The sequence below is a fragment of the Rutidosis leptorrhynchoides genome, chromosome 5, assembly GCF_046630445.1.
Source record: "Rutidosis leptorrhynchoides isolate AG116_Rl617_1_P2 chromosome 5, CSIRO_AGI_Rlap_v1, whole genome shotgun sequence".
In the NCBI taxonomy this organism is placed as follows: domain Eukaryota; kingdom Viridiplantae; phylum Streptophyta; class Magnoliopsida; order Asterales; family Asteraceae; genus Rutidosis; species Rutidosis leptorrhynchoides.
Window position 1 is genome coordinate 341,996,026 of NC_092337.1, and position 16,170 is coordinate 342,012,195.

Genomic DNA, 16,170 nt, shown 5'->3' on the forward strand with positions numbered 1-16,170 from the left:
TTTACACTTGTTGCAAAATTTGGTGCAGAACCCCGAGTGATTCTTTTCACACCTTTGGCATAGCTGCTTCTGATTGTTGTTGTTGTTGCGGTTATTATTGTTGTTAGGATGATTGTTGTAGTTGTTGTTGTTGTTGTTGTTGTTGTTGTTGTTGTTGTTGGGCCGTTTGTTGTAATTGCGATTGATGTTGCGATTGTTGGGATAATTGTTACGATTATTGTTGTAATTGCTGTTGTTGTTGTATTGGTGATTCTTATCACCGTTTTCCTCCCACTTTCTTTTGACTTGCTTCACATTGGCCTCTTCAGCAGTCTGTTATTTAATTCTTTCTTCAATTTGGTTCACGAGTTTGTGAGCCATTCTACATGCCTGTTGTATGGAGGCGGGCTCGTGTGAACTTATATCTTCTTGGATTCTTTCCGGTAATCCTTTCACAAACGCGTCGATCTTCTCTTCCTCATCTTCGAATGCTCCCGGACACAATAGGCACAATTCTGTGAATCGTCTTTCGTACGTGGTAATATCAAATCCCTGGGTTCGTAACCCTCTAAGTTCTATCTTTAGCTTATTGACCTCAGTTCTGGGACGGTACTTCTCGTTCATCAAGTGCTTGAATGCTGACCACGGTAGTGCGTACGCATCGTCTTGTCCCACTTGCTCTAGATAGGTATTCCACCATGTTAACGCAGAACCTGTAAAGGTATGCGTAGCGTACTTCACTTTGTCCTCTTCAGTACACTTACTTATGGCAAACACCGATTCGACCTTTTCGGTCCACCGTTTCAATCCGATCGGTCCTTCGGTTCCATCAAATTCCAAAGGTTTGCAGGCAGTGAATTCTTTGTAGGTGCATCCTACACGATTTCCTGTACTGCAAGATCCAAGGTTATTGTTGGTATGTAGCGCAGCCTGTACTGCGGCTATGTTTGAAGCTAGAAAAGTACGGAATTCCTCTTCATTCATATTCACGGTTTGTCGAGTAGTCGGTGCCATTTCCTTCAAATAGTCAAATGGAACAAGTTAATCATACAGAATATTAAGAGTAGTTAATAGTATTTCGTAGCATAATATGAACTCATTTATAAAAGCTTTTTCTTCATATTAGCGTTTTATAAGTTTAAATTCGGGTAGTACCTACCCGTTAAGTTCATACTTAGTAGCTAATATACAATTCAACTACTACAATTCTATATGAAAAACTGATTATAATAATATTTCGCGTTCAAATTTTTACACAATATTTTACAAACTTACAATACCGCTTATTTTACATATAGCATGAAATATAGCATACAATAAATTTGATACAAGATGGTTGTGAAGATAATTCTAGCTAGTACACAAGTCGTTCAGCAAAGGCAATAAAGACACGTAATTCATACGTCCAGAAACAAGTCATGCATTCTGGTTTTACTAGGATTACTTCCCATCCTTGGTCTTGTGGAACATAACCGTTATGGCCGTTGATAAGACAGCGTGTTGTAACGTCGTCAAAGGGACGAGGGTTACGTAATGTCCAACAGTCCCGTAACAATCTAAAAACCTCATTTCTTACCCCAATTACCGACTCCGTCACTTGTGGGAACGTTTTGTTTAATAGTTGTAGGCCGATGTTCTTGTTCTCACTTTGGTGAGAAGCGAACATTACTAATCCGTAAACATAACATGCTTCTTTATGTTGCATGTTAGCCGCTTTTTCTAAATCACGAAGTCCAATATTCGGATATATTGAGTCAAAATAATTTCTTAACCCATTGCGTAAAATAGCATTTGGGTTCCCCGCAATATATGCGTCAAAGTAAACACATCGTAACTTATGGATTTCCCAATGTGATATCCCCCATCTTTCGAACAAAAGCCTTTTATAAACCAAGGCATTCTTGGAACGTTCTTCGAATGTCTTACAAACTGATCTCGCCTTAAATAGTTGTGCCGAAGAATTCTGACCGACTCTAGACAAGATTTCATCAATCATGTCTCCGGGTAGGTCTCTTAAAATATTGGGTTGTCTATCCATTTTGTGTTTTTATACTGTAAAATAGACAAGAGTTAGATTCATAAAAAAATACTTATTAATACAAGCAATTTTTACATATATCATAAAGCATAAGCACACTATATTACTTATATTACACCACACGAATACAACTATCTTATTCCGACTCGCTTATTTCTTCTTCTTCGGTTTTGGTTCGTTTTGCCAAGTTTCTAGGGATATATGATGTTCCCCTAATACGAGCCGTCGTTATCTACATTGGTTTAGAAAAACCTGGTGGTTTAGAGGTTCCCGGGTCATTGTTACAACTTAAGGACTTCGGGGGTTGACGATACATATAAAGTTCATCGGGGTTGGAATTAGATTTCTCTATTTTTATGCCCTTTCCCTTATTATTTTCTTTTGCCTTTTTAAATTCAGTTGGGGTAATTTCCATAACATCATCGGAATTCTCGTCGGAATCCGATTCATCAGAAAATTGGTAATCCTCCCAATATTTTGCTTCCTTGGCGGAAACACCATTGACCATAATTAACCTTGGTCGGTTGGTTGAGGATTTTCTTTTACTTAACCGTTTTATTATTTCCCCCACCGGTTCTATTTCTTCATCCGGTTCCGATTCTTCTTCCGGTTCCGATTCTTCTTCCGGTTCCGACTCTTCTTCCGGTTCCTCTTCGGGAACTTGTGAATCAGTCCACGAATCATTCCAATTTACATTTGACTCTTCATTATTATTAGGTGAGTCAATGGGACTTGTTCTAGATGTAGACATCTATCACATAATATCAAACGCGTTAAGAGATTAATATATCACATAATATTCACATGTTAAAAAAATATAGTTTCCAACAAAATTTGTTAAGCAATCATTTTTCAAGTAAACACGGTCGAAGTCCAGACTCACTAATGCATCCTAACAAACTAGATAAGACACACTAATGTAAAATTATGGTTCTCTAAGACCAACGCTCTGATACCAACTGAAATGTCCCGTTCTTATTGATTAAAAACGTTCCATATTAATTGATTTCGTTGCGAGGTTTTGACCTCTATATGAGACGTTTTTCAAAGACTGCATTCATTTTAAAACAAACCATAACCTTTATTTCATCAATAAAGGTTTAAAAAGCTTTACGTAGATTATCAAATAATGATAATCTAAAATATCCTGTTTACACACGACCATTACATAATGGTTTACAATACAAATATGTTACAACAAAATAAGTTTCTTGAATGCAGTTTTTACACAATATCATACAAGCATGGACTCCAAATCTCGTCCTTATTTAAGTATGCGACAGCGGAAGCTCTTAATAATCACCTGAGAATAAACATGCTTAAAACGTCAACAAAAATGTTGGTGAGTTATAGGTTTAACCTATATATATCAAATCATAATAATAGACCACAAGATTTCATATTTCAATACATATCCCATACATAGAGATAAAAATCATTCATATGGTGAACACCTGGTAACCGACATTAACAAGATGCATATATAAGAATATCCCCATCATTCCGGGACACCCTTCGGATATGATATAAATTTCGAAGTACTAAAGCATCCGGTACTTTGGATGGGGTTTGTTAGGCCCAATAGACCTATCTTTAGGATTCACGTCAATTAGGGTGTCTGTTCCCTAATTCTTAGATTACCAGACTTAATAAAAAGGGGCATATTCGATTTCGATAATTCAACCATAGAATGTAGTTTCACGTACTTGTGTCTATTTTGTAAATCATTTATAAAACCTGCATGTATTCACATCCCAAAAATATTAGATTTTAAAAGTGGGACTATAACTCACTTTCACAGATTTTTACTTCGTCGGGAAGTAAGACTTGGCCACTGGTTGATTCACGAACCTATAACAATATATACATATATATCAAAGTATGTTCAAAATATATTTACAACACTTTTAATATATTTTGATGTTTTAAGTTTATTAAGTCAGCTGTCCTCGTTAGTAACCTACAACTAGTTGTCCACAGTTAGATGTACAGAAATAAATCGATAAATATTATCTTGAATCAATCCACGACCCAGTGTATACGTATCTCGGTATTGATCACAACTCAAACTATATATATTTTGGAATCAACCTCAACTCTGTATAGCTAACTCCAACATTCACATATAGAGTGTCTATGGTTGTTCCGAAATATATATAGATGTGTCGACATGATAGGTCGAAACATTGTATACGTGTCTATGGTATCTCAAGATTACATAATATACAATACAAGTTGATTAAGTTATGGTTGGAATAGATTTGTTACCAATTTTCACGTAGCTAAAATGAGAAAAATTATCCAATCTTGTTTTATCCATAACTTCTTCATTTTAAATCCGTTTTGAGTGAATCAAATTGCTATGGTTTCATATTGAACTATATTTTATGAATCTAAACAGAAAAAGTATAGGTTTATAGTCGGAAAAATAAGTTACAAGTCGTTTTTGTAAAGGTAGTCATTTCAGTCGAAAGAACGACGTCTAGATGACCATTTTAGAAAACATACTTCCACTTTGAGTTTAACCATAATTTTTGGATATAGTTTCATGTTCATAATAAAAATCATTTTCCCAGAATAACAACTTTTAAATCAAAGTTTATCATAGTTTTTAATTAACTAACCCAAAACAGCCCGCGGTGTTACTACGACGGCGTAAATCCGGTTTTACGGTGTTTTTCGTGTTTCCAGGTTTTAAATCATTAAGTTAGCATATCATATAGATATAGAACATGTGTTTAGTTGATTTTAAAAGTCAAGTTATAAGGATTAACTTTTGTTTGCGAACAAGTTTAGAATTAACTAAACTATGTTCTAGTGATTACAAGTTTAAACCTTCGAATAAGATAGCTTTATATGTATGAATCGAATGATGTTATGAACATCATTACTACCTTAAGTTCCTTGGATAAACCTACTAGAAAAGATAAAAATGGATCTAGCTTCAACGGATCCTTGGATGGCTCGAAGTTCTTGAAGCAGAATCATGACACGAAAACAAGTTCAAGTAAGATCATCACTTGAAATAAGATTGTTATAGTTATAGAAATTGAACCAAAGTTTGAATATGATTATTACCTTGTATTAGAATGATAACCTACTGTAAGAAACAAAGATTTCTTGAGGTTGGATGATCACCTTACAAGATTGGAAGTGAGCTAGCAAACTTGAAAGTATTCTTGATTTTATGTAACTAGAACTTGTAGAATATATGAAGAACACTTAGAACTTGAAGATAGAACTTGAGAGAGATCAATTAGATGACAAAAATTGAAGAATGAAAGTGTTTGTAGGTGTTTTTGGTCGTTGGTGTATGGATTAGATATAAAGGATATGTAATTTTGTTTTCATGTAAATAAGTCATGAATGATTACTCATATTTTTGTAATTTTATGAGATATTTCATGCTAGTTGCCAAATGATGGTTCCCACATGTGTTAGGTGACTCACATGGGCTGCTAAGAGCTGATCATTAGAGTGTATATACCAATAGTACATACATCTAAAAGCTGTGTATTGTACGAGTACGAATACGGGTGCATACGAGTAGAATTGTTGATGAAACTGAACGAGGATGTAATTGTAAGCATTTTTGTTAAGTAGAAGTATTTTGATAAGTGTATTGAAGTCTTTCAAAAGTGTATAAATACATATTAAAACACTACATGTATATACATTTTAACTGAGTCGTTAAGTCATCGTTAGTCGTTACATGTAAGTGTTGTTTTGAAACCTTTAGGTTAACGATCTTGTTAATTGTTGTTAACCCAATGTTTATAATATCAAATGAGATTTTAAATTATTATATTATCATGATATTATCATGTATGAATATCTCTTAATATGATATATATATACATTAAATGTCTGTACAACGATAATCGTTACATATATGTCTCGTTTAAAAATCATTAAGTTAGTAGTCTTGTTTTTACATATGTAGTTCATTGTTAATATACTTAATGATATGTTTACTTATCATAGTATCATGTTAACTATATATATATATATATATATATATCCATATATATGTCATCATATAATTTTTACAAGTTTTAACGTTCGTGAATCACCTGTCAACTTGGGTGGTCAATTGTCTATATGAAACATATTTCAATTAATCAAGTCTTAACAAGTTTGATTGCTTAACATGTTGGAAACATTTAATCATGTAAATATCAATCTCAATTAATATATATAAACATGGAAAAGTTCGGGTCACTACAGTTTTTCAAAGACTGCATTCATTTTTAAAACAAACCATAACCTTTATTTCATAAATAAAGGTTTAAAAAGCTTTACGTAGATTATCAAATAATGATAATCTAAAATATCCTATTTACACACGACCATTACATAATGGTTTACAATACAAATATGTTACATCGAAATCAGTTTCTTGAATGCAGTTTTTACACAATATCATACAAACATGGACTCCAAATCTTGTCCTTATTTTAGTATGCAACAGCGGAAGCTCTTAATATTCACCTGAGAATAAACATGCTTTAAACGTCAACAAAAATGTTGGTGAGTTATAGGTTTAACCTATATATATCAAATCGTAACAATAGACCACAAGATTTCATATTTCAATACACATCCCATACATAGAGATAAAAATCATTCATATGGTGAACACCTGGTAACCGACATTAACAAGATGCATATATAAGAATATCCCCATCATTCCGGGACACCCTTCGGATATGATATAAATTTCGAAGTACTAAAGCATCCGGTACTTTGGATGGGGTTTGTTAGGCCCAATAGATCTATCTTTAGGATTCGCGTCAATTAGGGTGTCTGTTCCCTAATTCTTAGATTACCAGACTTAATAAAAAGGGGCATATTCGATTTCGATAATTCAACCATAGAATGTAGTTTCACGTACTTGTGTCTATTTTGTAAATCATTTATAAAACCTGCATGTATTCTCATCCCAAAAATATTAGATTTTAAAAGTGGGACTATAACTCACTTTCACAGATTTTTACTTCGTCGGGAAGTAAGACTTGGCCACTGGTTGATTCACGAACCTATAACAATATATACATATATATCAAAGTATGTTCAAAATATATTTACAACACTTTTAATATATTTTGATGTTTTAAGTTTATTAAGTCAGCTGTCCTCGTTAGTAACCTACAACTAGTTGTCCACAGTTAGATGTACAGAAATAAATCGATAAATATTATCTTGAATCAATCCACGACCCAGTGTATACGTATCTCAGTATTGATCACAACTCAAACTATATATATTTTGGAATCAACCTCAACCCTGTATAGCTAACTCCAACATTCACATATAGAGTGTCTATGGTTGTTCCGAAATATATATAGATGTGTCGACATGATAGGTCGAAACATTGTATACGTGTCTATGGTATCTCAAGATTACATAATATACAATACAAGTTGATTAAGTTATGGTTGGAATAGATTTGTTACCAATTTTTCACGTAGCTAAAATGAGAAAAATTATCCAATCTTGTTTTACCCATAACTTCTTCATTTTAAATCCGTTTTGTGTGAATCAAATTGCTATGGTTTCATATTGAACTCTATTTTATGAATCTAAACAGAAAAATTATAGGTTTATAGTCGGAAAAATAAGTTACAAGTCGTTTTTGTAAAGGTAGTCATTTCAGTCGAAAGAACGACGTCTAGATGACCATTTTAGAAAACATACTTCCACTTTGAGTTTAACCATAATTTTTGGATATAGTTTCATGTTCATAATAAAAATCATTTTCTCAGAATAACAACTTTTAAATCAAAGTTTATCATAGTTTTTAATTAACTAACCCAAAACAGCCCGCGGTGTTACTACGACGGCGTAAATCCGGTTTTACGGTGTTTTTCGTGTTTCCAGGTTTTAAATCATTAAGTTAGCATATCATATAGATATAGAACATGTGTTTAGTTGATTTTAAAAGTCAAGTTAGAAGGATTAACTTTTGTTTGCGAACAAGTTTAGAATTAACTAAACTATGTTCTAGTGATTACAAGTTTAAACCTTCGAATAAGATAGCTTTATATGTATAAATCGAATGATGTTATGAACATCATTACTACCTTAAGTTCCTTGGATAAACCTACTGGAAAAAAGAAAAATGGATCTAGCTTCAATGGATCCTTGGATGGCTCGAAGTTCTTGAAGCAGAATCATGACACGAAAACAAGTTCAAGTAAGATCATCACTTGAAATAAGATTGTTATAGTTATAGAAATTGAATCAAAGTTTGAATATGATTATTACCTTGTATTAGAATGATAACCTACTGTAAAAAACAAAGATTTCTTGAGGTTGGATGATCACCTTACAAGATTGGAAGTGAGCTAGCAAACTTGAAAGTATTCTTGATTTTATGAAACTAGAACTTTTGGAATTTATGAAGAACACTTAGAACTTGAAGATAGAACTTGAGAGAGATCAATTAGATGAAGAAAATTGAAGAATGAAAGTGTTTGTAGGTGTTTTTGGTCGTTGGTGTATGGATTAGATATAAAGGATATGTAATTTTGTTTTCATGTAAATAAGTCATGAATGATTACTCATATTTTTGTAATTTTATGAGATATTTCATGCTAGTTGCCAAATGATGGTTCCCACATGTGTTAGGTGACTCACATGGGCTGCTAAGATCTGATCATTGGAGTGTATATACCAATAGTACATACATCTAAAAGCTGTGTATTGTACGAGTACGAATACGGGTCCATACGAGTAGAATTGTTGATGAAACTGAACGAGGATGTAATTGTAAGCATTTTTGTTAAGTAGAAGTATTTTGATAAGTGTATTGAAGCCTTTCAAAAGTGTATAAATACATATTAAAACACTACATGTATATACATTTTAACTGAGTCGTTAAGTCATCGTTAGTCGTTACATGTAAGTGTTGTTTTGAAACCTTTAGGTTAACGATCTTGTTAAATGTTGTTAACCCAATGTTTATAATATCAAATAAGATTTTAAATTATTATATTATCATGATATTATCATGTATTAATATCTCTTAATATGATATATATACATTAAATGTCTTTACAACGATAATCGTTACATATATGTCTCGTTTAAAAATCATTAAGTTAGTAGTCTTGTTTTTACATATGTAGTTCATTGTTAATATACTTAATGATATATTTACTTATCATTTAACATAATTAACCAAGTGTATCAATATCTTAATATGATTCATATGTACCTAGTAAGACGTTGTTATAACGATAATCGTTATATATATCGTTTTCGAGTTTCTTAATTTAATAGTATCATAGTATCATGTTAACTATATATATATCCATATATATGTTAACTATATAGTTTTTTATCATAGTATCATGTTAACTATATATATATCCATATATATGTCATCATATAGTTTTTACAAGTTTTAACGTTCGTGAATCACCGGTCAACTTGGGTGGTCAATTGTCTATATGAAACATATTTCAATTAATCAAGTCTTAACAAGTTTGATTGCTTAACATGTTGGAAACATTTAATCATGTAAATATCAATCTCAATTAATATATATAAACATGGAAAAGTTCGGGTCACTACAGTACCTACCCGTTAAATAAATTACGTCCCGAAATTTTAAGCTGTTGAAGGTGTTGACGAATCTTCTGGAAATAGATGCGGGTATTTCTTCTTCATCTGATCTTCACGCTTCCAGGTGAACTCGGGTCCTCTACGAGCATTCCATAGAACCTTAACAATTGGTATCTTGTTTTGCTTAAGTCTTTTAACCTCACGATCCATTATTTCGACGGGTTCTTCGATGAATTGAAGTTTTTCGTTGATTTGGATTTCATCTAACGGAATAGTGAGATCTTCTTTAGCAAAACATTTCTTCAAATTCGAGACGTGGAAAGTGTTATGTACAGCCGCGAGTTGTTGACGTAACTCTAGTCGGTAAGCTATTGGTCCGACACGATCAATAATCTTGAATGGTCCAATATACCTTGGATTTAATTTCCCTCGTTTACCAAATCGAACAACGTCTTTCCAAGGTGCAACTTTAAGCATGACCATCTCTCCAATTTCAAATTCTATATCTTTTCTTTTAATGTCAGCGTAGCTCTTTTGTCGACTTTGGGCGGTTTTCAACCGTTGTTGAATTTGGATGATCTTCTCGGTAGTTTCTTGTATAATCTCCGGACCCGTAATCTGTCTATCCCCCACTTCACTCCAACAAATCGGAGACCTGCACTTTCTACCATAAAGTGCTTCAAACGGCGCCATCTCAATGCTTGAATGGTAGCTGTTGTTGTAGGAAAATTCTGCTAACGGTAGATGTCGATCCCAACTGTTTCCGAAATCAATAACACATGCTCGTAGCATGTCTTCAAGCGTTTGTATCGTCCTTTCGCTCTGCCCATCAGTTTGTGGATGATAGGCAGTACTCATGTCTAGACGAGTTCCTAATGCTTGCTGTAATGTCTGCCAGAATCTTGAAATAAATCTGCCATCCCTATCAGAGATAATAGAGATTGGTATTCCATGTCTGGAGACGACTTCCTTCAAATACAGTCGTGCTAACTTCTCCATCTTGTCATCTTCTCTTATTGGCAGGAAGTGTGCTGATTTAGTGAGACGATCAACTATTACCCAAATAGTATCAAAACCACTTGCAGTCCTTGGCAATTTAGTGATGAAATCCATGGTAATGTTTTCCCATTTCCATTCCGGGATTTCGGGTTGTTGAAGTAGACCTGATGGTTTCTGATGCTCAGCTTTGACCTTAGAACACGTCAAACATTCTCCTACGTATTTAGCAACATCGGCTTTCATACCCGGCCACAAAAAATGTTTCTTGAGATCCTTGTACATCTTCTCCATTCCAGGATGTATTGAGTATCTGGTTTTATGAGCTTCTCTAAGTACCATTTCTCTCATATCTCCAAATTTTGGTACCCAAATCCTTTCAGCCCTATACCGGGTTCCGTCTTCCCGAATATTAAGATGCTTCTCCGATCCTTTGGGTATTTCATCCTTTAAATTTCCCTCTTTTAAAACTCCTTGTTGCGCCTCCTTTATTTGAGTAGTAATGTTATTATGAATCATTATATTCATAGATTTTACTCGAATGGGTTCTCTGTCCTTCCTGCTCAAGGCATCGGCTACCACATTTGCCTTCCCCGGGTGGTAACGAATCTCAAAGTCGTAATCATTCAATAATTCAATCCACCTACGCTGCCTCATATTCAGTTGTTTCTGATTAAATATGTGTTGAAGACTTTTGTGGTCGGTATATATAATACTTTTGACCCCATATAAGTAGTGCCTCCAAGTCTTTAATGCAAAAACAACCGCGCCTAATTCCAAATCATGCGTCGTATAATTTTATTCGTGAATCTTCAATTGTCTAGACGCATAAGCAATCACCTTCGTTCGTTGTATTAATACACAACCGAGACCTTGCTTTGATGCATCACAATAAATCACAAAATCATCATTCCCTTCAGGAAATGACAATATAGGTGCCGTAGTTAGCTTTTTCTTCAATAACTGAAACGCTTTCTCTTGTTCATCATTCCATTCAAATTTCTTCCCTTTATGCGTTAATGCAGTCAAGGGTTTTGCTATTCTGGAAAAGTCTTGGATGAACCTTCTGTAGTAACCAGCTAGTCCTAAAAACTGGCGTATGTGTTTCGGAGTTTTCGGGGTTTCCCACTTTTCAACAGTTTCTATCTTTGCCGTATCCACCTTAATACCTTCTTTGTTCACTATGTGACCGAGGAATTGAACTTCTTCCAACCAAAATGCACACTTTGAAAACTTAGCGTACAATTCTTCCTTCCTCAATACTTCTAACACCTTTCTCAAATGTTCACCGTGTTCTTGGTCATTCTTTGAGTAAATAAGTATGTCATCAATGAAAACAATGACAAACTTGTCAAGGTATGGTCCACACACTCGGTTCATAAGGTCCATGAACACAGCTGGTGCATTAGTTAAACCAAACGGCATGACCATAAACTCGTAATGACCGTAACGTGTTCTGAAAGCAGTCTTTGGAATATCATCTTCTTTCACCCGCATTTGATGATACCCGGAACGTAAGTCAATCTTTGAATAAATAGACGAGCCTTGTAGTTGATCAAATAAGTCATCGATTCTCGGTAGTGGGTAGCGGTTCTTGATGGTAAGTTTGTTCAACTCTCGGTAGTCGATACATAACCTGAATGTACCATCTTTCTTCTTGACAAACAAAACAGGAGCTCCCCACGGTGATGTGCTTGGTCGAATGAAACCACGCTCTAAAAGTTCTTGTAATTGGCTTTGTAGTTCTTTCATCTCACTGGGTGCGAGTCTGTAAGGAGCACGAGCTATTGGTGCAGCTCCTGGTACAAGATCTATTTGAAATTCAACGGATCGATGTGGGGGTAATCCCGGTAATTCTTTCGGAAATACATCGGGAAATTCTTTTGCGACGGGAACATCATTGATGCTCTTTTCTTCAGTTTGTACTTTCTCGACGTGTGCTAGAACAGCATAGCAACCTTTTCTTATTAGTTTTTGTGCCTTCAAATTACTAATAAGATGTAGCTTCGTGTTGCCCTTTTCTCCGTACACCATTAAGGATTTTCCTTTTTCTCGTATAATGCGAATTGCATTTTTGTAACAAACGATCTCCGCTTTCACTTCTTTCAACCAGTCCATACCGATTATCACATCAAAACTCCCTAACTCTACTGGTATCAAATCAATCTTAAATGTTTCGCTAACCAGTTTAATTTCTCGATTCCGACATATATTATCTGCTGAAATTAATTTACCATTTGCTAATTCGAGTAAAAATTTACTATCCAAAGGCGTCAATGGACAACTTAATTTAGCACAAAAATCTCTACTCATATAGCTTCTATCCGCACCCGAATCAAATAAAACGTAAGCAGATTTATTGTCAATAAGAAACGTACCCGTAACAAGCTCCGGGTCTTCCTGTGCCTCTGCTGCATTAATATTGAAAACTCTTCCACGGCCTTGTCCATTCGTGTTCTCCTGGTTCGGGCAATTTCTAATAATGTGGCCCGGTTTTCCACATTTATAACAAACTACATTGGCATAACTTGCTCCAACACTACTTGCTCCGCCATTACTCGTTCCGACACCATTTGTTCCTTTCGTTCTATTAACCCCTGGTCCGTAGACCTCACACTTCGCCGTGCTATGACCATTTCTTTTACACTTGTTGCAAAATTTGGTGCAGAACCCCGAGTGATTCTTTTCACACCTTTGGCATAGCTGCTTCTGATTGTTGTTGTTGTTGCGGTTATTATTGTTGTTAGGATGATTGTTGTAGTTGCTGTTGTTGTTGTTGTTGTTGTTGTTGTTGTTGGGCCGTTTGTTGTAATTGCAATTGATGTTGCGATTGTTGGGATAATTGTTACGATTATTGTTGTAATTGCTGTTGTTGTTGTATTGGTGATTCTTATCACCGTTTTCCTCCCACTTTCTTTTGACTTGCTTCACATTGGCCTCTTCAGCAGTCTGTTCTTTAATTCTTTCTTCAATTTGGTTCACGAGTTTGTGAGCCATTCTACATGCCTGTTGTATAGAGGCGGGCTCGTGTGAACTTATATCTTCTTGGATTCTTTCCGGTAATCCTTTCACAAACGCGTCGATCTTCTCTTCCTCATCTTCGAATGCTCCCGGACACAATAGGCACAATTCTGTGAATCGTCTTTCGTACGTGGTAATATCAAATCCTTGGGTTCGTAACCCTCTAAGTTCTGTCTTGAGCTTATTGACCTCGGTTCTGGGACGGTACTTCTCGTTCATCAAGTGCTTGAATGCTGACCACGGTAGTGCGTACGCATCGTCTTGTCCCACTTGCTCTAGATAGGTATTCCACCATGTTAACGCAGAACCTGTGAAGGTATGCGTAGCGTACTTTACTTTGTCCTCTTCAGTACACTTACTTATGGCAAACACCGATTCGACCTTCTCGGTCCACCGTTTCAATCCGATCGGTCCTTCGGTTCCATCAAATTCCAAAGGTTTGCAGGCAGTGAATTCTTTGTAGGGAATCTATTTTATGACTTGTAAACCTTAGCAGAATATTAAACGTATGACATTGTACTTATTCGTTATAGATAAACGTTTACGTGATAAAACGTGAATTATACTCATTAATTGAAAACGTTAACAATATACTAGCTATGTAATGCTTTACATGAACGTAATTTGTTCAATATAGTTATTGACAAAATTAAAAGATAATATCATATGATTGAATTATCAAATACATTGAATTATGGTTAAGAGTCTCTGTTGAGAGGTCCACTATGATTTAAGAGATCTTTCCATTTTAACAATATTCGGAAAATGATAAAGTGATTTACGAGTAAAAACAAAAGTGTCTATTATCAAGAATTAGACAAAAGTTAGAGGAAGACTAAATTGCATATTAATCAATTGATTTTGTACGAAAACGTTTTCGATATAATTAAACTTGTTTATAAAAATATCTTTGTTTAAATAACGTAAGTTGGGATATTGATTATTAGATATATATACATATATAGAAAACTTGCAACTTGTATTTAAATTATATGTTTTCAAATTAAGTATAGGGTAGTAACACCCGCCTAGTGACGCAATTGATATTTAAAAACAATTAGTACTTATACTCATTTAAATTCTTAAAAAGAAAAACGTTACGCGCTAAACTATTTTCCTAAATGAAATGAAAATAAACTTTGAAAAATAAATAGTTTTGAAAAACTAAATGCTATATAGTTAGATGAAAGATTTTGGATACAAAATTTATATTTCTAAAAATGTATATGTATATCTATATATATATTAATCTCATCATAAAACGTCTTAATTTAAAATAAAATATTTTGGTAAACAACGAGTCACTGATTTATAGAAGCAAATGACCACGACACTCAAATTTTATAAGATACATTTTTACAAGGTAATTTATTGATGAATAAATCAATCTATTACTAAAGGTACACGTCGCGTACCGTAAAAGGCTAGTTTTCTAAACTTACGAAAGTGCGCTCGAAAAACCGAAAGTGGTACATGAGTCGTGAGACCACGACCGTGTCATTTTTGTAAAAATTATATTTTTACCATGAACGTGAATATAATATAATATATAATTAATCATATGAATTAAATATATATATTTATATATAATATTATTAAATAAAATAAAAGGTACGTAAGTTTTTTTCCACAAAGAAATCACGGGTGTGCCATTTTTTCCACACTACACGTTTTTTTTTGTTTTTTTTATTATTATTTATTATTTATACTATTATAATTATATAATTATATGTGACAACTTGTTGAATTGGTGAGATGTATAAAACGCACAAGTTGATTCAGTTTATCTATCCATCTCGACCTCATTACACACACATACATATATTATATATAATTATTATTATTATTATTAAGATTATTATTAATATTAATCTTAATAATATTATTAGTAATATTAGTGTTTGTATTAATATTATTTACACATAAAATATTACGACGGAGTGTTGCTCGAGTGATCTAAAAACGAGTTCTCAAAAACTGATTTTCGAGTAGGATAGTGCTAAGGAAATTATGGGTTATGGCTATGGAGGTGATGGGTAATGTTCGGGGGTATGCTCGTGAGGTCAATTTAGTGTTTATCATCTCCGTTGCGTCTACGTACATTTCCTACAATATTGAACCTCAATATTGATACGTGAGTACTCGCAAATTAATTTTTACACATTGATAGTGTATCCCTGACTAGTGCTCGAGAAAATAGGATTATGCATGCTTGTACTTTTGATATTGCCCTTAGATAGGCTACGTTGAATCTTAAAGGTTGTTATACTAGGGATGAGATAAGATATAAGATATGCATGTGGTTGGAAAGCTAGCGAAAAATTAAGAACTTTTCATTTAGATATCGAATGGATTCGATGAACGATTAGAAAGTTATGAATTAAACAATTAATTTCGTAATTAAGATTGCTAATGATAACTAGTGAACTAATTTTCTGGGTTATAAAAAGTGGTTATTTGGATTCTACTCGTCGAGTAGATGAATTTTCATATAAAGCACGTCTCGTTTCGTTGAACGGTTGTCAAGTTATGAACAAAAGAAGTTTTGCAAATTTTGAAAAAATGTC